This window comes from Emydura macquarii, unplaced genomic scaffold (genome assembly GCF_026122565.2).
Source record: "Emydura macquarii macquarii isolate MOO-44397 ecotype Brisbane River unplaced genomic scaffold, CSIRO-AGI_Emac_v2 contig_3506, whole genome shotgun sequence".
Taxonomy (NCBI): domain Eukaryota; kingdom Metazoa; phylum Chordata; order Testudines; family Chelidae; genus Emydura; species Emydura macquarii.
In genome coordinates this window covers 11,346,005-11,372,158 of record NW_027133643.1, presented here as the reverse complement: position 1 = coordinate 11,372,158, position 26,154 = coordinate 11,346,005, and the positions used below count along the sequence as shown (strand labels likewise).

General features: G+C 39.2%; 1 protein-coding gene across 4 annotated transcripts in view; it reads right to left on the bottom strand.

Annotated features, from left to right (window-relative positions):
• PDE4B (phosphodiesterase 4B) overlaps nt 1-26,154 on the bottom strand; it is a 321,202-nt gene that overhangs the window by 238,983 nt on the left and 56,065 nt on the right. The gene's annotated exons all lie outside the window — the stretch shown is intronic.

Here is a 26,154-nt window from a genome sequence, read left to right as displayed (position 1 = left end):
AGAAACAGTAAGAGAAATCTCTATCAATGGGCTCCACTAAAGCTCTGTCTCATGCCAAGGGCGGTTGAGAAGGAACTGACAGCAGTTTGCCGACACAGAGCTAGATAGCAACTGAACACGGCGCGAGACAGGGAGTGCGTATGTGTGGCACAGACAGACATTGCTACCAAAAATCTCCAATCTGAGGTGCAGGGACTCAAAGACACCTACAGTGGAGCACCCATAGAGACACTACTCGGAGAACCACCTGGGGTTTTCCTATAATGTTAATTTGAAAAAACTAATAGCCTGAGTTTTCTTCTGAACTTGGCTGTCTCTAGTGTTTCTCTCTGTCACGATCTCTAGTTCTCTCTGTCTATAAGAGAGATTCTCCAAACCCTTTAATACTCCTGATTTGGCACTAAGACGATTCACCTATACCGACTGTCATTGTGATTCAGCAGAACAATCATGACTCTATTCAGAGTCCTAGAACATAAAATGCCGTGTAATTCTCTTCAAAACAAAATAACTTTTACTTTTTTTGAGCAAAATACATGGGATGTGAAATACTGATAGCAAATCGACCTGTAGAACAGGTAGTTGTAAGAACTTCTGCATCCTTGTATGATGATAAAAGTGAAGAGAGAGGCTACAAAGCCAACAGAATTCCATCAAATACACATTAAAGGAAAAGAAGACCTGAACTTGAAGGAAAAAAACAAGGTGTAAATCGGTTTACTATTTTGTAATATATACAGCTAACAATCTTGAACAAAACCTTTAAGAGCAACTTCTACTGAACTTGCTGAGATCCACACAGGAAGCTCTAGAATCATAGTAAGGAGTCACAGAACAGTCTCCCGAAGCTGAGAGAGAGAGGCAGAAACTAAGAGGATGATCAATACCATACCTATTGAATCAGAGACATAAGTCAGCAGAAGTCTGAAGATGCAAACCGGATGAAAATAGAGACTTACATTTACAAATAATGGAAGTATTCCTTAATAGTAAGAACTCATTATTTCTCATGATTACTACTAAAATTAATCTAGGTTGAGGAAACTGAATACTTCAGTAGGAATTATGATTTTGTTAGCGGATGTAGTAAATGCAAAACATGAGGAGGGAAAAGCCACCAGTAGGATATTTTATTATCATTGCTCCTGTTTAAAACTATTTTAGGAAGAATGGTAGGTGGCAAGTGTGATAGTTCAAAAGGGAACTCTCTGCATTCCACTTACTATAAATACAAAGACTGTAAGATAGACCAGTCTATTACATACTGACTCACTAATGCATCAAATTGAAATTATGGATTGCTCCAATATCCACATCCACTGGGGAGATGACATTGGAGAGATGACATTGCTGTATAATAATTGCTGTATAATAATGTTTCCTCAAATTCCTTCTAAGTTGCCTGTATTCTGGTCTTTACCTCCACCTGTGCTTGAATTCCCCCACCACCAAAAAAAATAGATGGTGACCTTCACATTCCAGAGTTTTGGGTAGCACCCATCCTACTGTAATGCTTTAGAACCATTGTATTTTAATATTTTGTATTATATTTGATGACTGTTTCATCTACAGTTCTATTCTTCCCACCCCAGATTTGGTTTCATCCTTCAAGCTAGAAAGTTGCTTGTAAATATGACTACATGTGTGACAGGATCAGTGGCAGAGGTGGTGAAAATAACTTCAGAACATCAAAAGCAACATTAATGCCACAAGCAGTGAGTTTGTATGGGGGAGCATAATCTAGTGAAGCTGGAAGCAGAGATGAATGTGGGGAATAAAAAAAGATTTCCAAAATGTCAGATACATGTGGTTGTTCCCAAAACTATCAAGCTTTTCTAAACTAACCCTCCAAACTTTGAGAGTATCCACAATTGCCAACGACAAGGATAGGTTGTATTTTCAATTAATATTTTTTTCCTGCTAAAGATTCTATTATTTATACAGTTTAAAGACCTAGTATAAAATACCAGTCCAGTGCACAAACATGGAAAGTCTTGTATATCGTATGGGAGAGGAAAGGTTGACTCTTTACAATGCTTTCTGTCAATGTCAGAGTAATTGGGTGCTTCTTCCAAAAGGTATACTTTGTGAAAACACATTATTTAGATAAAAATAATTAGGAAGCTCCTCACTCTGTCACTTAGGTCATTGTTCCAGCCAGAGACATTAGCAAGGATGAGTCAACCCCATGGAAAACAAAAAAACAAAAAAAAACCCTGTTCATGTAACAGATGTTAGAAAACTATATTTTCTTAACACGACATACTCTGAGTCCCAAAAGATAATGCTAACCTGTCAACAGATTCACTAGAGGGGTTATTTCAAAGGAATTGCAGATGGTTGGTATGAGAGAGAGAGAGAGAGAGAGAGAGGGAGAGAGAGAAGTCTGTTTAAATATCAGATTTTAACATTTTATTTGAAAAGTAAAAATTACTGCCCTTTCCAATACCCTTAAATAACATGAGAATTTTAAATTTTTTAGGTAATTAGTGAATATTAAAATACAGTTCTACCTTGAAAAGAATGACTGTAAAAATGGCATTTTTACTCAACAGATAAGCTCCCCATGTGTATGCAGAGTAATATGTGCTTGCTTTCAATATAAGTCCCAACTCCTTTTTAGTTTTAGCTCTGGGAAGACTTTGGTTATAAAAGGAGATAAAGCTGATTCCATTCCCCCTCATGTAGCACCAACAGAAGTGTTTACTTGTTCCAGTCATTCACCTGTGCAAACTGTACAGTGATGACCGTAGGGTTGCACAGGTATCACAGAAGGGAAATCACTACCTCCAGAACCTTTATTAATAAATAGTGACGTGGTAAAGGAAATAAACTAGTTTGACTCTCAGAGCCCAGGTTGACTTTCCCCAGAACGGACAGTGAGAAAAAACACAATCTTTTAATTTGTAAAACTGAATACACGTGATGTGTAAACCACTAAGACATAATAAATATTAAACTTCACATTGATAAATAGTCACTTTTCAGGGTAGAATTGTACTTTAAATACCACCAATGCTAGTTTTGTAGTGCTCCTATGAAATATACACCAACACATGAAAATTATTTCAAGCCACATAATGGAGTCCCTGTAGAATTTTAAAAATAATATCCCTTTTCTATCAGACCCAAACGGCATGCTGAATGCATTCCACTGATAAATACTGTTGGCAAAATATTTCACAGGAACACAATCAGTCTCCCGTTTGAATTCAAGGATGTTACTTCTTCCAGTTCTACTCTTGATTTTACCATTAGCTCTGTCTGAAAAAGCAGTGAATCTGATTTCTTTTTTTAAAAAACCCTATTTTTTAACTAGAAATGAGTCAGTCAAAAATATTCAGGTGTTTTTATTATTTTTTGAAATCATTCTATACCCATCTTCCTCACTTTTACAAAATAATTTGTTCTTTCCCTTCTTCTCCATTCCCACAACTATTTTTTCTTTAAAAGCTTGTTTTATTTATCTTAGGCTTGAACAACAGGAATTGCGTCAATCTGACTCAAGATGCAGGTGCTCAACCATTCGTACCGCAGCATAGTAAATAAAGTCCTAAATCATGCGTAACCCTAGTGTATAAAAATAATAAAACTGTAATTGCCAAGGTGTTACTTTGAATAAGTCAAGAAGAGTTGCTGACTCAACAGACATCAAAAAGAGCTCTCCATAGTGTGCTCTTTTATGGAACTCTGAGCGATGTTCAACTCACGAAACAATCTTTTGGATTAGGAAATGGGAATAATTTTTGAACAGACTGTTTCAGTTTTCTTTTTTCATTCCGCTTAAAAAAAAAAAAAAAAAACAACAACAACTCTCACACTCTCCTTCTGCTTGTTTTTCAACATCTGCTGCTCACAGCCTAAAGCTGCTGGAAGGTGGCCTCTGAACAGTCCCATTAAAAAATATGCAACATGTTTGAGGGCTTTGCTTTCATTTTACTGAAAATTTCCCAGGCAGTGGTGGTTAAAAAGAAGCTGCAATAGATCTCTGGTTACTAAATGCACTTATGCAGTGTGGTGTGGTTTAGCATTAGCAAGACAGATTCCCCACGTTAAAGAGATAGAGAATGTATTAGAATTCCTCATACTATTTACAATTCATTGCAATTTCCACTAGAACAAGATGAAAGATAAAATTTTGATTTTAATATAGTGGTTTAAAATTATGCAACCTATATCTCTACTCCCTCAGAGTTAGGAGCCTCTGAAATGCAGCTGATGACTGGACAAATACAAATTCTACTTTTTGCAGAAACTATCAGAAGGGACCACTGTGCGGTGTTATAAATGGCTATAGAAGACACAGAGCCATAACACACAGCAATAATTGGTTTGCAGAATAAAAATAGCTGGGTAGAAGTGAAGGAAGAAAGAAGCAAGCAGCAACTGGAAAAGATTGCCCTTGTATTTATCTTAAATATTCCAGTAAAGAAAAGTTGTCCAAATGTAGTAGTTTACTGCCAGTTGAACAGGATTTATCCAGCTTGTAAGCAGTAGTAGCTTTGAACTCTTGGTATTTAATGCAGGGTATATCCAGTTTTCTTGGTATAGATTATGTCTCAACTCGTAAACATCTTGTATCTTAATTTTTGGCGTTTCCCTTACCTCAGAGATGTGGGCATCATTTATATTACAATATTTATATTCTGTATATTTTGTCTCTTCAGAAATGCCCCGTCCTCTTAGTGAGACCTAGAGAACAGGGAAAACTTGGTTCATACCAGTCACAGATAAATGACTCCACCTCAACAAAAGAAGCATTAACAGCATTCACTTATATGGATGCTATTCTATAAGTTCATAAGTGTTACCATCTTAATGTGGCCAGCCCTGAAGTTTAGATCACTTAAAGAGAGCATTGATTGAAGGTGTTCTTTCCTCTAAAACCTACCCAAGTTCAGAATGCAGGTGAAGACACCAAAGAGTAATGGTAATCATGGTCCATTTGCTGGTACAAATTATGCAATATACTTTGATACCAGGTGCCATAGATAGGTAGCCTCTTTTTTCCTGCATTCCTGGATATTTGTATAATTCTAATCGCAAAGAAAAATCAATTGTTAATGGTGCTATAAAGGTACCAGTTGCCATTTTTTTCTTAAAGGCATTTAGGATGTTTTCTTTTGGTAGCTACCTTGTATAGAAATAAATTTGTGGGAGAGGTGTTTGTTTTGTTTTTTAAAAACTGGTATATAAGGCATGATATACTCACTCTATTCATGCTGGGCATTTCCTCAGCAAGTTTGACTCTATTTGGGTTAGAATATTTATTAAGGACTTTTTAACAGCCTGCTCTATTATTCATTTCAGGTCATCACAGTTGTCAGGGTGTGATGAGGGCTGCTTAAGAATACACAACTACAGATGTATATTTTACTAAAGAGATTGTGACGGGATGTACAAAACCCACACCAGGCCCAGAAGGATTAAAGGACAATACAGGGCCCAGGTAGCCCCGCCCCTTTCTACCTGCAGAGCATGATCCAACTAGAGAGGAAGCTTAAAAGGGAGCAACAAATCTAAGTCAGGGGCAGGAAGACAGACCTACCCTGACAGCTCCAGGATAAGGGTGCTGAAGACACCTCCCTGTGAGGAAGAGGACTTGCATACTGAGCCCACTTGGGGCTCTCTTTTTCTTTTGGTATCTTATATTGGACCTGGAGCCGGGGGAAGAGATGGATGATAAGAAATGATCCAGGGAGCTGCACATTGTTGACATAGGGCCCTGGGTTGGAGCTTGGTGACATGGGAGGGCCCAGGCCCCCCTACCAACTGCCCCTGCTGCAAGAGGTGCATAAGCCACATTCCAATCTCATTCTCCCTCTGATGAGGGCAAGGACCACTGCAAACCCAAGGCGAAGCTAAACCTTTCGTTGGTAATAAGGAACTTGACTGAAAGGCCTTCCCGCTGAGAGGCGATAGTGGGCGTACTGATCACTAGACCAACCTGCCCCTCCAAAGGCTCTATTACAGAGATCAATGAGCAAATTTACTCTTCACAGACAAAAACTCAGGTGACCATTTCAGAGACTGGAGATTCCATTGCAACATGTAAGAATGTTTTGCAATATTACACATTTTCTACACAATACACAGATGTAGAGTTTGAGAAGCAGCTTCAGAGACAAGACCAAAAAAAACCCAGAAAAGTATTGCCTCATCAGACTGATCTTTCTGTCTCACCTGTAACCTGGGATGCCATGTCTATTCATTTTTTAGTGTCTGTGCTCAGATGGTGAACCAGGTTTGTAATTAGCGTCAGTTGCACTGTTAACTTCTATGACAGAGATGCTGGTCCCCCAGAACTGAACTGAGACCACCGATTTATCACTCATCACTGATTCTGGCTGTCTCTAAACAGCCAGACACTAGAGTCTTTGGTCACTACCTTTGGTCACTAAAGGTAGTTTTGAACCTCCATACTAGAGGTAAAAGGTTCAGTTATTGCAATCACTACTAATACGCTATGCTATCCAGTCATACTGGCTGCAGCCAGGGTGGTACATGAGAGATAATCCTCTGTTAAAAATTATAGTAATACTAAATACATTTCAATATCTGTAATTTTTGTATAAGGAATAACATGGTATAAACCCAATACTAAACATGAGCAGGATAAAAATATATCCTCACTGATAAAGGATAATCACATGTAACTGATTCAAGCATCCACTTCATCAAATCATTCACACACTCGTCTACCATCCCTACCCTTAGTTATTATAAAATTAGAATTGGCTCAAAAGTTGGTCCACAGGGCTTGACTTACACAGAGAAAATTTCTATTCAAGTCAACAGAAAGTAGCAATGGGTGAATCTTAAAGCATTCTGAAATCTGGTTTCAAGAGGCAGAACCAAAATCTCTTTGGTCTGGAAATCTCCAGAATGGAACTGCACTAGGAATAGCTTCTCTCTCAGTATTTTGGTGCTTGTCCAATATCCCCACTGGCAACCAAAAAGAGTGGAAAAAATCAGTGCAAAAATTAATAAAAGTCTCCACCTTGAGGTGCATCTCATCCTTGAGAGGATTTTATAAGCAATTTAAATAGCATCTATTGTAAACAAACATTTACCTACCTATGTTGGTGACATAAAAGTGAAAGCATCATAAAAGTGAAAGCATCATAAGAATTGTACTCCCACCATAAATTGTTTACTTTTTGCATTTCTCTCAATTTAGAAAATGAAAATCAATGAAATATCAATTTCACTTCCAGATTCTCAATTCTGTAATGTTTGGGTTCCAAATATTGTAGGTAAATGGTTATTTGTTTATATACAGTGTGTTTTTAATGTATAGTAACATTTTAATTGCGTTAGATTTTTATGGAAACTTTTTCTTACCAAATATACATATTTTGGACTAAATTTTAAGTTCACTATGTCCATTTAATTACATACATTTTCCACTACAATATTCTCTTTACAACTCAAAAATAAAGTGTATTTGTATCTATGACATAAGGCACGTGTATAAAGTACTCTATCTATATACGATTTGTTGCCTATTAATATAGGTGTAAATCATGGCTTTTTCAGGAGTCTTATCTATGGTTCAACACATGGTTGTGCTGTCCCTGGAGCACAGCAGAAGGCAGATTAAGAACTTAGTCAGAATCTGCTTTTAAGGGCCCCCTTTGCTCTGAGGCAGAAAGTACCCTGCATCAGATACCTATCTGATGGAGCGTATGTTCCCTGGGGTGGTGGCTGCTATATTAGATATAAGACTCTACCCATTCTCTGCCATCTCCTCCCACAGATGTGGGGATTCGGGGGAATACGAGGGTAGCAGTTCTGTGCATGCTACATCTCTTCTCTCTCTGTTACACATTATATGCCTACCCACCAAAGGAGTACTTTACAACCACTTCCTCCCCTGCACAGCAGCACAACCTGCACCATAATTCGTAATGTAATACAAAATTGTAGTCGGGCTGGTAGCCTATTAGTAGGTTGCCTGACACTTCCGATTACAAGGCCCTGTCTTCAGTTACGTAAAAGTTTAAGTATTGGGTATCTGCCTTGAGCTCCCTGCCCACCCCCCAGGACAAAATGGTTCAGCCATTTCTGGGAATGGGGCTGGGGAAAAGATGTTTTTCAATGTTAAAAAATTCTGGTGACCTTCTTTGTTGGAAAGTTCCAGCATTTGAGTACAAACCTGAAATCTGGCAGGCTTTGTGTCAGAAATGTGCCTCTTGCCTTCCTTGTGAAAATCCATCCCAATCTGGCCAAATTATAAGCCTTTGAAAAATTGCAATTCGCACATGCTTAGTAGAGATTTGCTGGAGTTTAACAGCTCAAATGCACTGATGATTCTTCCCTTACTGAGCATACTTGAGCCTCTCACAGCTCCGAGTGCTGACCAGGCTCTGCCTGTGCAATCCCCACAGAGCATGCTCATCTCCTCACAAGTCCTGTGTATGACTGGTCAGCACATGCTCCATCCTCTTACAGCTAGTGTGTGTGACTGGACTTTGCATGTTCCCTTCAGCCCAGGGCTAGAAGGGTGAAGCCAGACTGTAATGGGTGCTTCCAGCTGCTCTATGCCAGGATGAGGTTAGGCACTAGAATTAAGAACAGGGAGTCTCTCTTTCTCAGTCCTGTGTTCCCAAGAACTGTCCCCTGGCAGCGTGGAGGAGGAAACTGTCTGATTCAGGAAATGCCAGAATTAAAGGTTGCCTGTGCAACCCCTTGTGTGTATGTATTATGAAACACTGCTTTTCCCAGAGGGCTCCTGCCTCACTTAGTGCACAGAATAGATGGTGCTCACTTAATGAGTAGTTTGCTATTAAATATTTTCAAAACTCTCATCCATGTCTCATCATCTTGCCTCTTGATTGCCGCACTATCCTTTTTTCCAGCCTTGACAAATGCAATCTTACCCACTTATATCATTCAGAATGCAGCTACAAGGAATCATGGAAGACTAGGGTTGGAAGGGACCTCAGGAGGTCATCTAGACCAACCCCAATGGGTTAGTGGGTCCTCTTCCTAGCCCATTACTTTGACTACATCATTCCTCTGTTTGCAGCTCTGTCTTAACTTTCTAGGCTCTTCATGACTGATCCCCAACCTACCTATCAACACTGGTTGGCCCATGTTGCCAGCCTCTACTGCCCAATTGTTACATTTTCAATCAAGCACCTTTGTGCTTCCTCTCATGCTTCCCCTCACGTTTGAGAGAAGTTCCCTGTCAACATCCACAAAAGTAATTCATTATCCTTCTTCAAATCTCTCTTTTGCCATGTAGCCTACAAAAAGCTTGACAACAGTTAGGCTGTTGGTATGCTGCGACCACTGCCTGTCGTGTTGACCAATATTGTCTCATTGGTTTCTTGTCTTCCAAGCAGTCAGTCTGTATTGATCTGCTGTCTCTTATTTTATACTTAAAAGTGTCAGCTCTCTGGGGTAGGGACAGTCTTGGTGATGTATATAGCTCCTAGTGCAACGGGGTCCTGGTCCATGATAGTGGCTCCTAGAGTGCTATGATAATACAAATAATAAATGAACAACAATAACATTACTTTCTTCTTGTCATTCAATGCGTGTCCCTGTGCCTTATTTATGGCACACAATTAAACCCTGCTCTGAAGACAATTATTAATTTCCTGATAGGCTCATCAATACCATATCAGATTGCATCACAAACATTTATTTTCCCAATATCCCTTTGCGATGAGGGGTTATTGCATATAGGATCTCTTCGGCAGAGGCTGGGATAAAATCCAGTTCTCCAGGGCAGCATTCAACAGCCTTAACCAGGGGATCTTCTTTTCTCTCCCGGCAGTCCCCTGCTTTGTTCACTACACCTTCCAACTTATGCCACAAATGAAACAGGGGCCTAAGGACAACAGTCTCCTTCACTACACAGCCCCGATTCATCCCCAGAGCAACGTCATGCTGTGCACTGAATGAGACAGGGGGCCTGTGGAAAAGAGAGTAAGTGATCATGCAATGCAGGATAGAATCATAATGCACAAGGGGACCAAATTAACATTGCACTGACAACCTTCATTCTGTTGTTTCCTAACTTGAATGCTTGAATTTGCATCTTTAATAACGTTCTTTTAACTTTCTGTGCATGTGTTGGAGTGTGCGTGTACATAATACATTGAATAGCAATGTACTTTATCGTCAGCCCAGTTTAGTCACTAGAAGAAGGCTGTTTTGATTCAAGCTCCAGGTTTAAAAAAAAAAAAACCTCTGGTGGTTACATAACTATGAAAAATGCTCTGATTTAATCTGTTATTGTTAGCAAAAGATTTCAACTTAATTTTTAGTTGTTTCAAATTCTTGTCTGACTCAGCTTACATCATCAACTGCACTGTCTATATTCTCTATTTTAGAATGTTGTGAGAATGAAATTTGAATGTTAGGATTTTTCAGTAGGTTCGTTTTCTTTTCGCTAATTGGTGGTGACGCATCTCTTTCAGTCCTAGATACATTTCAAGCTGCCCCATTTCCCTTTCGCTGGAGGTAGATAGGTTTTAATGATTCAATTAAAGCTCTTTCCTTTGTGTGCCTGCAGCCACCTCTGGGTTCAACCGTCAGTGTTTGCAGGGAAATCTTACAGCACCAAACTTAAGGATCATTTTCAGTACCTTTAATGGGCTTCACTTGCAACAAACATACAAAAGGAAAAGCAGTTCCATTACTCCTGAACCAATAAGCAGGTTTACATTTTAAACACAAACAAGGGCATACAAAATTCAAAAAGAGTGCACAGGGTAAGGACTCAAGAGGAGCCACCAGATCACCAGCAGGAATACCACAGGATGACGGAGACAGAGGCCAGTGAGAACCAGGTCTGGAGGAGCCTGAGGAGGCCAAGTTCCCAATGACAACTGGGGAGTATGCAGCAGGTACATGAAACAGCAATTTAAGAATCCAAACCACAACTGATTGTTAATGCAAATAGATTTTCACTTAGAATTATTCTATACAATCTATACAGCCACCATAAGCCATCATTATTCTGTATAGGCTTAGAGCCACCATAAAACAAGAAAATATTCCAGACAAGTGAAAGATCCAAAAGCTTCAAAAATTGTGATAGCACCAGATGAAGGCTAAACACAGGCAATCAAAACACTTCTGTATATTTTTAGTTTACAACAAAAATAACTTCAATGACAACTCACAGACAATATAAAGTTAACTCTTCCAAGTTTCTCTATAGATATAGAATTACTATTTATAGGATGAGCTGGCAACCACCCTCATACTTAGGTTGTCTAACACTTTTAATTATATATGATTCCTTGTGATCTTTTTATGGGAAGCTCCAATACTGCCTTTGTTTGCAGCATGCCATTGACATTTGGCAGAGGAAATGCCCTGGGTCAAGGATGTGCCTTTTGCTTGTCATATGAAATTCTGTTCATGATGTTATGGTTACAGGGTAAGCTGCACTTTAGACCCGTTTTAGTTTCACTCGAATGCACCCCTCAGATGACCGGCCTGGCTTCCTGCAGCTCACTCGGGGAACAAATGCACAGACCTGTTACTTGTCACCTGATGGATGCACTCGAGGAGGGCTGAAAAGGTCTAAAGCACACTTTGCTAACGGTGTGGTTTGCAGTAAGTGACAAGTAAAGACAAGTACTGCCAAAAGTAAAGTAAGAGGGAAAGTGGTTTATGTCCTTTTTGGGACGAGAGAAGGAAAGGACAGGTAAGGAAAATGAGTTGTATACAGCTCCCTAAAAAGCGATGAGGAGATTCGCAGAGAAAGTGCAATAGACCCCAAAAAAAAAAAGCTTAAAAAGTCAGAGCTGGTTGAGCTGCTGTTTGCTGACAACCACAGAAGCACAGCACAGGGTAAGGACTCAAGAGGAGCCACCAGATTGCCAGCAGGAATACCACAGGATGACAGAGATAGAGGCCAGTGAGAACCAGCAGCTCTGGAGGAGTCTGAGGAGGCCAAGTTCCCAGTGACAACTGGAGAGTATGCAGCAGGTGGAGCAGCAATCAGACCCTATTCAGACTGGATTCCTCAAGTCAAGGAGTGGCAAAAACTGCAGCTGCAAAGACAGAAGCTTGCTGATCGGGACAGATGAACACAAGCATGAGGTTAAGAAATTGAGGAACAAGAGGCCTAATGACCCAGTAAACTGAATGCCAATTCTGCAGGGTGCACAGGTGCTAGATTGTTGCCCCAGTTTAAGGTGGGAGAAGATATTGATGCCTACCCCACTGCCTTGGAGAAGGGCTGTGATTTGAATCAGGTTCCCTCTGCAAAGAGGCTCAGATTTCTTACCCCCTTACTGAGGCAAAAGCCAAGAGAGACATATAGCCAAATACACAGTGCAGACCCTGGGAATAAGAAAGTTCTGCTCCTTAAATTGGAACGGACACCTGAGGCTTGCATGAAAAGATTTGGGGAGGGAGTGTGAAAGCATAAAGGTGTAACTTGGATGGAGGTGGCAAACCAGATGGGGGAAAAGGTTCAAGGGTAACTAACCTAGATGTTTTGTACAAACTCATTGGGTTAGAAAAAATTTATGAGATGTGCTCTCATGTCTGAGAATGTGGATATGAGATCAGAAGCCCAAGATCTGTGTATAACAGGCAGGCTGGCAGATGAGTTTGTTCATAATGAGGCTGATTCTAAAAAAAAGCCCAAGGCCTAAGACTAAGACTCAGATGGGGGAACATACGAGTAAAACCAAGGATGGGAAGTGAGAAAAGCCAAGCAGTGGGGAGGCCCCTTAGGAAACATGTCAGGGATCTGAGGGGCTATACCTGCCAAGGGCTAGGATACACTTGGGTAAACTGTCAAGTGGCCAGTTGTCTGGAAATTGGTGCTGAGCAACAGCAGATTAACTTTCCGGCAGCCTAACCAGAGAGAGGCTGGGACACTGCCCTACTAATGCAGCACGCTAAACGTGTGACTGCAGACACAGAGGGGCATATGATGTAGACATGAATGAATTCACACTCCCACCCTCTAGGCAGATGTCTTCTTGTACCCACAACCAGATCGCCAATGGAAATAAGAGGTGCAAAACGTTGGGGAGACCAGCTGCCTGGGTCCAGCTAGTTTCACAAAGTGTATTCTTCTAAACCAAAATCTGGAATCAGAGGGTATACTGAAACCTTGAAGGTGCTAGCCTTGGCAAGACGAGGGTGACTGAGTTGTCAGCACGCTGATGGGGCACACAGAAAGAAAGAGAGCAAGCCCAGAGATGGAGATGAGGGAAACTTACAAATTCTTGCTAGGAAAGATTCAGGTGCAGAGAAGGGGAAATATGCATCTAGGACTCTCTTGTTTTAACCCTTTATTCTGTGTGTGCTATATAACTGAGAGAATGAATAAATAATGCTTTGTTTTGAAGAAGCTGTTTCTGAATCACTTTAATCAGCTCACTGGTGCCCAGAGGAAAAGGGCTGACAGGTGTCAAATCTAGTTAGGCCTGTTTGATTAACAATTGGTAAACAGGGGGGCTGCAGACCAGAGATCCAGCTTAAGAGTAGTAGGACTACATTACCCCACCTAGAGTGAGGGGTGGGGAAGCCAGGCCTGTCACTTGAGAGGTGCACTCGAGAGCAACTGAACGGGATCTAAAGTGCAGCTCATGCAGTAACCATGACAGAGGGATTAAAAATCACCATTTCCCATCCTTCATTCAGTGCACAAGGAATGAATCAGGACTGTGTAGCTAGAGACTGTGATCTGTATGACTCCTGCCTCATTTGCTCTAGAAGTTGAAAATTGGGCAAAGAATCAGACAGAACTGCAGGAGGGTCAGGGAGGCTGTGACAGGTCTCAGGATACCCAGGACTGTGAGTCACTTTGTTACCCCCTGCCTCCAGAATCAGGGAGACTTGTTTGTGCTTAGCTGGGAGTCAGCTCCCAAGACCACCTGCCTATTGGTCATCCACACCCTCTCATCTGGGTTATGGTAGCCCTTACTTTGTTTTCCAAGTTAACAGTCCCCAAAACCCTTTGAAGTTATAGTGCTCAGTCCCTTATCCACTGAACACTCACAAAAACACCAGCAGTCTGCAGTCCCCAAGGAAACAGTGTACACATCAGTTTGTATGATTCAACTCAGGATCAGCACCTTGCTTAATATCACAGATTTAGATATATTTATAGTGAAATGAAGGGTAAGTTTATTACCAAAGATTCAAGAGACAGCGAGCAAGGATAACGGAAACAAAGGTTACATATAAAACAAAATTATTATATGCTTTCTAGAGACAAAAAACTTAACAGGATAGCCTCCTGTCTAAAGAAGTCTTATCTCACCCAAGGACTCCTACAGCATTTTCAACCAAAGCTGGTTATGATCCTGTTTTCATAAATGTAAAGACACTGCCCGTTTATTTCCTAGGTGCAGAACAACAGGATGTCTTCTTTGTTCCCCCAAATATAGGCCAGAAAATCTTTGAAAAGTATCCAAGAGAAGGTTATATTCCCTTGCTTGTTAGTTCCTTTCTGCAATTCTTATAATCCTTCATCTGCATTCACCTTAGAAGGGTGATGGGAGACCTATTGTGTTATCTTACAATGCTTAATTTACATCTCGACAGAGAGACACGTGAATAAACATCCCTTGTCTGACAGAAAATGTTTGTCAAACTCTGCCTTGAAACAGACTTTAAACACATTTTCAGTATACATACCCATAACTCCTTACACGTACATACATTTCACAACTATTTTAATGACCAGTGTGATTCTGGCTTTCATTTAAGACCTCACATGACATTCTTTGGTGAACCAGAAATATGTAACAGAATCAAGATATTTCTGTTACCCCCTTGCCAGGTGGTGTTAAGAGGTTCTTGGGTCACAGTAGTCTTCCTGTAGGATGTGGACAAAGACACTTGAATGCAAACTTTGGAAGATAGGATTACACAATTAATGGCTCATTAGTTGATACCCAGATAGAGAGAACTGGGCCTGATTTTTAGAAGTGTTTAGGAATTACAACTTGTAACTAAAGTCAGTGAAAGCTGTGAATGGCTCAGTACCTATGGCAGTCAGGCACTGCGATTTGGAGAAGTGAGCATGGGGTTGAGAGTCAGGAGGTCTTGAGTTTTAATTATGCTTCTGCCACGGATCCCTTACCTCCTCTCTACTAAGACGAAAATCCCACTGAAGTCAATATGAGTTTTGCCCACGTGAAGACAGGAAGAAATTTTAGTAAAACATTTAACCGTGAGGGAGAAATGGGTAGAATTTCTATTTAAATTAAACAAGTCTTGTAATTCTTTGGTGCACATTTTAGGAAACATGACAACTTTTCCTTCAAGAGGGTAGAGAAACTGGAACAAAGAGAAAAAAAATCTCCAAATTAGCTAAAAATACATATTTCCTCCTCCCAACTCTTCACACCTTTTTCTAAGTCTTTAAAAATGTAGCTCTTGAAATGACAAAAAAAAAAAAAAATAAAGATTTTTTTCCCTCTTGTCAATCTAGACAAGTCACACAATGACTAGTTGCTTATTTCTTGTCTGGAGATATCAAATTCAAATAGTTCTCTACTGCTGAGAACTTCATTCCTGTTTCCCAAAGAAAGGTGTGTAGAAGAGCAGACAATATAGGGATTGTGTCATAACTATTCCATCTTCAGCCTTTCAAACAGTATATCTGCTCTTGAAGTCCACCATGGTAGACTAACTGGAAACAGGAAATAAACCTAAGGGAACACCCAAAACCTCCCTTTTAATAAACAGAAGAAAAGAGTCCTTTTGAATTCTGTTTTCATTTTTACATAGTTCATTGGATACATTTACCAGGTTAGTAGGAGGAAATGAAAACATCTAGTGATCTTTATTGGTGGGTCTAGCAAAAGAAAAATCAAAGGGCCTGATCCTGAGGGGATCTGACTCCTTGCAACTCCTATTGACATCAACGCTCAGTACAAAAGAGGAGTCCCTAAATGCCTGATAGTATTTCAAAATGATTTCCACAAAAGAATAAAGCACAAAGAAATCACTGCACAGATGAAGCCCTTTAAGTCTGTATCCAGCTCTAAAACAATTCAATATTCTCTACATCTAGCTTGTTGTCAAGGAGACTTGTGGTAATCATAGTAATTCTCTTTTCAAAGCTAAGCTATCATTTATATTGTCCAGAAACAGTGCATTGTAATTAAAAACCATTTTCCCCATAGAGTGCATTAGATGTTATAAAGAGTACACTTGACCTCCTTTTTTAAGATGAGTGCATGCCCTAAAGAAATGCAGGACAGGCTTTTGAAGTACAAGATGTGTATTTAATCACAGTGATTAAACTTGCGTTATAAGAAGTCTTATGTACAGACAAATTAAAGCTCTACACAGCTAATGATATTATTACAAGAATAAAACTAGACATTTACATAAAGTCTATAGGTATTTACATTTAAATATTTTAAATGGTGTAAATGCATAGATAAAAATAATAGAAATTCAAAAATAATCTGTCTTTTTAGGTTCTTATAGTGGCATCCATCAACATGATATCAGAGCACCTATTAAGTTAACCAGCCTATTCCCCCAGCCATTATAAGATTATTTGCTGCAATATATTTTCTAGTTCTTGTACTGTTCAGTTTGAAATGATCATTCTAAACAATGGGACGCCCACCACTTCTCCAGGAGGTTATTCCAGCTTAACCAGATAGAACCATTAGAAACATTTTTCCTATAAAGTCAGCATACATTTTTCTAATCTTTATTTTATCCCATTAGTCTTAGTGATAGCTTTACACTTCCGTAAACAATTCTTCTCCTTTCTTGGTGTTTACATACTTCAAATTTTTGTACACAGTTATGACTGACACACACCTCCTGCTTAAATTCTCCAGATTGGCTATACATAATTTGGCCTTTTAATCTTTCTTCACAGATCAATCCCTCCAGCCTCTTCATAATTTTAGCTTCCTCCATCCACCCAAGAATGAATTCTCTCTAATTTATCAGCTTTTTGAAGGCATGGAACTGTATGGAACCGAATGCAGTACTTTACTGAACATGTGGTCTCACTAGTCTCTGCCATTCAACATCCTATTGGTTTATTTTACTGATGCACATAATTTGCTTTCTGCTGTCATCATCTGGAGCACAATTTAAAGTACTATAAGCAATGAATTTCTTGACACTGCAAATGGCATTCAGATTTATCAATGTATTTTTTTCCTTGTACTCTCCTGTTCCCTTGGTACACTGCAAATTCCCACTAACTTCAGGAGGAGTTTGGGATGAACATGGAATATGGGATCCGACCCTTCTGGATCTTGACTTCAGCCAAAGTGATAAAAATACTTACAAGTTAGAAGCTTCAGAGTGGCCCAAGCAGGAGAAAGTGTCATTGCTGGATGAGTAACAATAGTACACAGACACATATAGCACCACTTAATTTCGCTGATTCACTAAGATTTTGGTAAAAGCCTATACAAACCCAGAAAGATCAGGTTTTATAGTTCTTCAGAAAAGAAACTTGCTGCTTTCTTTGATGGATAAGGAATGGCAAGAATCACTGGTTCAAGTAGGAATCAATCCTGTGATCTGCTGAAATTCCTCAACTCCCAAGGAATCGTTTTTTCTTCAACTTCCATGAAGGAACTGAGGACTTTACAGGATTTACATTAATGTCATACATACTGCAACAGATCTTTTTGAACTACGGTTTAAATGGCATTACAGAACTTTTATCCCACCAAATATATTCAGTCTATATTACATTTAATACTAACAGTATGACCTCTTCCCAGAAATATACTCATAATAGATTGTATTATATACATGTGGTTTGAGATGGGTCTTATGTACATGTTATTTATTCTTGATAAAATTAACACACCTCCACTTTTATGGGCCTGGTTCGCTACTCATTTACCCCAGTATAACTTTACTGAAGTAAACTGAATTACACCAGTGTAAAACTAGTATAAGATCAGAATCAGGTCCTATGTCAAACCTAACTAGGCCAATAGTCTCAAACTACAGGTTAAAAATTATTTTGGCTGCTTGGAAAGATTATTATTTCCCTCCTTGCTCTTTCATCTTGCCTTGATTTATTACTGCAAAGCTTCAGTTATGAAAAATAGACCAGACATCTAAAGATAATTTAACAACTCTTTTGAAAATATGGACAAAATTTATGCATGTGCGGCCAAAAAGGCTTTTAAATTTAGAATGGAGTTTGAAGATCTAACCCCTGAGTGCTCAGTTTCTTGCATGATTTGTGTACCCGGTTTCATACGTGTATTACCTTAGAGTCTGCATACATATAGTATTTTGTTTGCAAATAGCTTCATTTTCTTGACTTTATTGCCTTTCAGTCATCCCAGCCATTGTCTGTAATTGTTTACAGTTCATATCATAATACCATGGATGTTAATGAAGCACATTCTATGTGATTTTAGGTACCCTTATATTCTAAGTAGCATTACACATGGTATTGAGCAATACTAGATAATTATAACTCCTGGTGCAATAATTTAGTTATAAAAGGGCAAGCAATGACAAGACAACTTTGTTAAGTTCTTCTGGCCTTCATTTACATACTGGAACTAAAATTCAGGGTAACCTATGAAAGAATATGGCAGAAAATAATTTTAAAAATTATCAATGATATCCTTTTTTTCTTCTCCTCCCTTAAAAATTTACCCTATTTTGATCACTCAAACTTCTTTTTATAAACTACAGTGTTGACAAAGTTATATTGACATTTCAGCTATAGACAGACCTCCAAGATGTGTCATGAGGAGTTACTCCACTCCACCATCTCAATATTGCAGATTGACTGTTGTATAATTTCAGTCATGACAGAGGCATATTTTAAATTTACTTTCCAAGTTATTTCTCATTGTTGGTTAGCAAAGTTAACAAAGGATGAAAACTGCTGTAATCTCTGTCAACATGTGAGAGCCTGTGAGAAGTTCAGTACTGTAAGTGTCCTGTAAAATGTATGTCAACTTTAAAATCCCTACCGAAGCTTAACCACATATAGCAGAATTAACTCTGAATCAATTCTACTTGATTTGTTGGTATCCTGTTGGGGTTGTCAGGTACTGCACTTGCTTAGATCAACTGTCTCAGCATACAAATCCATATAATTTCAGTCAAGAAGTGTTCTTGGAACTGTGCTGAGGTTTTTAAGTACATGGAGACAGTTTTGCTTCTCTTTATCCACTGATTTATTCTTATGGCTTTGGATGTCATCAGTACCCCTTGCTGGATTTATGTTCTTGTGAATCATTTCAGCCCACCCATCATTCTCCCTTAAAGTTAGCACACAGATAAATACCCACTGCCAGCTAGAGAAAAGTCATATTTCATAGATGTGACATCCAAATACTTCTGCTAAATTCTTCATGGCACACCAACAAATGCATTATAGTATTATAGTCAAACTCCTTAACAACCTTTCAATTTAAAAGTCAATAAATTAGACAAGGATATTTGTCATCTTGCTCTCTTTTAGCTATTCTGGTGAACAGTGAGAGACTCAACATAAAACCTAAACTATGAAATACTTTGCAAAAGGAAATCAGAATGAGCCCAAATTTAAGAGTACAAGGAAAAATGCAAAACTCATCTTTTTACAATGGCTCCAACAACAAGAAGGCAAAGGAGACAGCACTTCTCATGGAAGTAAAAAACACATTAAGTACACTGTGTAAACTGATGAAATGTCTCTTCAGAAATAAAATATAGATACACTCAGCAAGGGTTTTCCCTGAGGGATTAGTTACCCAGACCTCTAATCAAGTTAAAATAGTGAGGGGAAAAACAAAAAACAAACACACACTCCAAAGACTATCAGCCGTCTATTCAGTGCAGTCCTTTGACCCTGCATGAGCAAGTCTTCCATCCTTTCTGCCTTTCAAGCAGCTTATCTGAGCATCTGTGCAAAGGGAAGGGAAATCTGAACAGATATTAACACTACGTTCAGTAAGGACCAGTTGTTGCCCCTGTCCTCTATCACACCTCCACTAAAACCAGAGGCTGAGCTAGGTGTAAACAACAAAGTCCTTTCTTTTGGGTGCATTTCTGAATGTGTAGCTGTTGCCTAGATACTCCAATGACTGACACCTTATAACTGTTTTTATAACAGATAACACGCTAGATAATCAGAGCAATGAAGCATGTGCACTAGCATGAAAAGTGAACTATCACGTCTATGAGATCACCAGGAAGATATCTGAATTTAACAGTCACCACAAAAAAAATGACTAGTTACAATGAATAACGAGCAAATGAAGTGAAAATATCTTTATTTAAGACTGACTCACCTTTCGTGTCATAAACCTGCTACTTAATAATGAGCTGTCCCATAAACTCTCCTGTTGTTTTTACAAATGCAGATATGGATTCCAGAAAATCCAGGTACACTAGTTTCTGAACAAGTCTTATTGATTTTTCTACTCTGCAAAATGTCTCCAAGGTACAAGTCTGTACGCTCGACTAGTTAGAATTTTTTTTTTTTTTTTTTTTTTTTTTTAAATTAAAATGGATGTTTAAATATTTTTACTGGCAGCAGAGATAAGACATACCTGCTGTTTATCCTTTGGAATATTTGGTTTTAAATCTGCGCCTAAGATTATTTGATTGTGTCCCTTTAATTGCAGTGCTCCTTTGTTCAGCCTCCTCTGTATTACTTTTGGTTCTTCTCACTCTTTACAATGTAGCTATTATATCCTTTGCCCCATAAAATGGTACAAACCTCCTTTGTCAACTCCACCTCACTGGTAATCAGCCTTATTTAAAACCTACCTATAAAACTCTTCTTTCTCGCTGTGTAGATCGCCATTAACTGCTACTTCCACCTTCTCTTACTGCCTGTTCGTTCTGGTCAGTCTATTATCTCCTGCATATTCCACTGCTCTACAGAAAGGTCTAATCAGGACAGTCTTTGATTCAAAGACAATCAGACATCTCATTAAAGTGAATAGGCATGCCAAGTACACACCGATCTTTGGTGTTCCACTCTTGCTTTCAGGCACCCCGAAGGGAATGTCCTCACTGCAGAGTTAACTTGGGTGACAGGCGCTCTGCTGTGAGCAGCCACACTGTAAAGCTATACCCAGGTTACGATGTCCTCAGTGGTGTTGAACTAGGACTTCTGGGGACATATCCATGGTTGTTTGTGCTATGATAAACTGAGGGGCTATGTGATTCCTTCCTAGTGAATTGTGGGAACCTTGTCTGACCCTCTGAGCTCATGGGAAATTGTGGGAAGGCACTGGACGACTATCAGCATTCAAGTGATTTAGCCTGCATCCTTACTGCAAAGTGAGCAGGTTACAAGTCTGAATTAAAACCTCACTTGGGCTTTAGCCAATAGCCCCGGATGAGCCAGCTAGCCCAGGTTCAGATCAACACTAAACCCGAGTGAGAGGTTTTTGTATGCGTGGATGGGAGGGGTGTTAGGCTCTTACTTTTGTGTTGCCTCTAAGTTAACTCTGCAGTGAAGACATACCAGCTGTTCCTGTCGCCTGCCTGAAACGTATACTTCTATGGGTGTGGAGAAAGTGACTAAGTGCGTTATTTCCCCTTTCACATAACACAAGAAGCAGGAGTCACCCAAAGAAATTAAAAGGCAGCAGGTTTAAAACAACTGCCAGAAGCTGGGAGTGGATGACATGGGATGGATCACTCAGTGATTGCCTGTTCTATTCATTCCCTCTGAAGCACCTGGCATTAGCCACGGTCAGAAGTCAGGATACTGGGCTAGATAGACCATTGGCCATTCTTATGTTCCATCTGGGAAAACCCTTAATCTAAAGTGACTGGTCCTGGAGTACACAGAATGCAGTGTTCTCAATATTAACCACAGGTAGTTCAGGGCATTTACCCTCTTTTCATCCAATTTGTCTGCAGCCTCAAACAGGCTTCAATGATTTTGAAGCCAGCTCCCCTAGGAGTCTTCATCCAGACAAAATAGAGCATCCATTGCCATTAACTACCATCCATTGCCTTTAATTGATACCATCTATCCATCCATTGCCTTTAACTACCATCTACAGCAAACCCTTATGAAGCCCTTTGAACAAGGTCCTCCATGTTTACATTTCTACGCAGTTTCATTTTGAGTACTCCATTTCATAAGCGCCTATACCATAGCATCAAACAACTCACTATTGTGTAAAGGTAACTAACTATATTGAGTAAGTCATAGCAAATCTGTCCATCTTATTCTTTTGAGGACTGTGAACACACAAAGATGAGAAACAAAAGATGTCTGAGTACTGAAATCAAGTCCAGTGAATAATCTTGGTGAAAAATTTCTGGTGTCTCTGGGCCCATAATCATAATATTTAATGTGATATGAACTGGATTAACCACCCCTGATGAATGGAGGGTATGGAACTAGGGATTGATAAAACATTCCTGCTGAAGTACATCCACAGTCTGACTCCCAGAGACTGAGTTGCCTTGTTCAAGTCATTGAAACTGACGGAGAACTCAAGTTCGACAGTTTCGTCAAAGAGAAAGATTTCTTCTCTTTCCTACCTCATATGATTGAGACCCCCAAGAGCTTAGCCTTATTATACTCCTAGACTTGAAAACTCTTGTACAGAGGAAGGGCTGAATTTTGAATTTCTGCCTGTAGTTTCAGAATTTTCACTAAAGCTCTCTGAAGGGTTAGGGCTCAGAATATAAGCCTTAGACATTTTACACTGGCACTAAGTTTGACTCCATAGTGCATTATGTGGAGCAATCAAGGCAGCAGAGTTACTAACAAAATCCCTAATGATTAGAACCCAGTCGGAAAATGGAAAAAAAAACATGCAAATATCAAATCTATCATTACACATAAAGCTGGTTTAGCTCTCAAGAGGTGGAAAGGTTCCCCTGAAGCACAAGTTGCTTGTTGGGAATCAGGATTCTGAATCACAAACATTAATGCTTAATGCAGCAGCACCAATGTTTCTCTTACCTCTCTACACAGGTATTTAAAATTCAAGCTTGAAAGAAGAAGCCAGCAATTAGTCACCAGTTAGAATAGACATATTTTGCTATAATTTTAAAAAAATTATTGGCATGTCAATGCTAATTACTAACTTTTTTCTATAGGCATATCATTCTAGAGGAAAAGCATATGTTGTGATACCAGACATATAAAATGCATACATGAATTTTACTGTATTAGAAGAAAGGTGCAGCAATGCCCCCTTGTGTTGTAAAGAAAATGGATCATGAACTAACGATAATTCTTTATATTTGTCTTAGTCTTAAATCATCTATTAAGAGTGCTCTGAGCCCCAGATTAATTCATTCTTAAAAACAACACATGAATAGTCTCCCCATTCTCTCTTTCAAACAAAGTTATGAAAAATTTATGTTTATTTATAACAATTTATATGCGACAATCTAAAAATGCTCAGAAATGCTTCATGGTCAACAGGCTCAATACATCTGAAATCAGAAAGCTAATTTCTAGTAACTTGGTCCAACTGTTACTCAACCAATTGCAATTCTTGAGTGAAAATTCCTTGGAGTACCCAGTTCCATTTTGTATTGCTCCTTCATCTCCACTCCTTCGTGTGGAGAGTCTAACTCCACGTTCAGTATGGTTGGTATCGGGCTTTGAGGAAAGATGTTGAGAAACTACACTAAGCATGCTTAAGGAGTGCTCTAAATATGATTATTAGAGATGAACCGAAATTGAAACTCCAGTCCTGAACAACGCTGAACTTTATGAAGTTTAAACCCAGACCAACATTTCTAGAGAGTTCAGATTCAAATGTGAACTCTGCAGCTGGCGCTCAAAATTTATAACATGCTGACTCAAAACACTGGATCCAAACACTCTTGAACTCTGAAAAAGTTATGATCCAGAGATCAGTTCCATCCATAGTTTCCTTATCTAACAGCTGCAACCCTGTGCACTATGTTACACCACCACTTGGGTTTGGCCCATCCACCCTCTTTAGATGGAAACGGAGGGGCGGATGAGCCAAACCTGAGTGACGCTGCGAACCCATGTTACAGGCTGCAATGCCTGAAGCAGGGAGCCGGGTGGGTTCATTCTCCAACTCCAGCCTGAAGACTCAGCTTTCAGTAACCCCATTATACTCAAGTGTAGGTTGATGTAGCAAAAGCTACATCTGAGGAATTTTCCATGACTTCATATTTTGTCCCCGCACCTCTGCTGTGAAAATCTACTAAAAATTTCAGCCTAAACCATGACCAACCATGAACTTGACCATCTTTCTTTCCTGTCTTTTTAGGGCAGAGATTGTGCTTTTCATGTTTGTATAGAATTTAGCACACTGTGCTAGGTGACAAATTATCAAACATAATTAGTAATGCCACCTGTAACTGCAAGGGTTGTTCCTTACTATTTAACACTTATTTTACATTTTGAAAACAAAAAAGCCTTCATTGCTCTGCTCCAGAAAAAAATGTGTCTCGCATTTTAATAAGAAATACCACAACAAAGTTAAAAGTGATTATATTCAAAGGCATATACTAAAGCAGTATGTTAGTGAACTCAGTTAAGACAACAAAGCCTATAATAAGAGAAGAATATGATAGACAGGCACCATTATTTAGCTCCAGCATTTAAATATTACTGTTCAGATACTTATCACTCTGCTTGTCATAGCAGTAGTAAGAAAAATTTTTGGCCCACTCTTATTCAAAGTGAATGGGAAAAATCCAGCCCTGACATAACAAGGTGCAACATCCATTGACTTATCTGTGAGTTCCATCAACTAGCAGCAGAGCCTGAGTTTGGTCCAGTATGTCTTATGCATCTTGCTCTGACCCTGAGTTGAAAAGGCTTCAAGTACTAGACAACACAGACTGTATATACAGTGAAATCTAAGCCAATTTCCTGTTTCCTAGAGTAATAATAGGTTGTAAAGATGAAAGGAAGTAGGATAAAGGAAAAGTGCTACAGCAGAGTGCATTAAGAATCATGGGAAATTATGCTTGTAGTTTCAATGCCTTTCAAATAAATTTGTCAAGCACACAGTGCTAGGATTTATTCTTTTATATTTGTACAGAGTGAATCTTTGGTTTACCAACATCAGACTTATCAAAACCTAGAAGATATTTACATTTTCAATGTTGCCTTTGAGGATCTTCCACAAGGCCCAGAGACTTTGCATTTGAAAACAAAATGTTTCATGTGGATATAGCCTGGGGCTGGAAAATTAACAATCTTCGCCCTTTGGCTAAGGCTAAGTACAGAAAATGTGACAAGAATTTTTGAGGAAGTCTGCGCATGTGGAAAAAAAGAGGGCTTTATGATGGAAGAGGAGTTGCAGTAATGGGTAGATGAACCATTGATAGTTCAATCTGCAAGACATGGCAGAGAAACATCCCCTGCAGCTTCATGTGGATGCTTAGACTCTATAAGCCTCCCTGATTCACACTTTTGCAAACCTGAAAGTTATAATATACAATCCAGAGTAGACCAACGGTTTTCATCAGACATTAACATTTCTACCCCATCTACGTTTTCGGTTAGATTTTAAAAATTAGTAATACTATGTGAATATCACAGGATATAGTCCTCCACCAGACTGGAACTCAATGGGTAAATGAGCCATATATAAAAAAACCAAAAAAAATAAATAAATAAAAACAGAAGACAGACATTCAGATTTATTTCTGAACTAAGACACCCAGCTGGCTCCTTCGATTCAAAACCCATCAGTTTCATGACTGACTCACAGACTCCCCACACATCTCTGGTGTGTCTATACAGCTCATGATGGACACCTTCAATGGTCAGCCTTCCTGTGCTGAATACATTAGGGAGCAGCCCTGAGACCTGAAACCACAATCCTTCATGTGAGGCTTTGACAGCTGTCCTGGGATGTTCTCATACATTGTTCCCTCACCTTCCCGAGGAGCTAAAGCACATCCTTTCAATCTCAAGCCTGGTTCTAGCTAAGTAGAGACACCCTCTTAGTTTGATACCTAGCCCCCAACAGAAATTTTTGTCTCTTACATAAGTTAAAAAGCATTAGTTTATAACTGGCATACTCAGTTTCCACCGCCCAATTTCCCATCACATGACTAGATTCTAAGTCACATCACAGTGAGCATATGGGAAGAAATAGAAAGGAAACCTGAATTATAAGGTTGGTTTAAAAAAAAAATAGACAGGGGTCTTTAAAGATAAAAGAGGCTTTGTCTAAGAGTGACTTTAATTTTATGTTCCACTGACACCTTCACTAACGTTAGATGTCAAAGTCT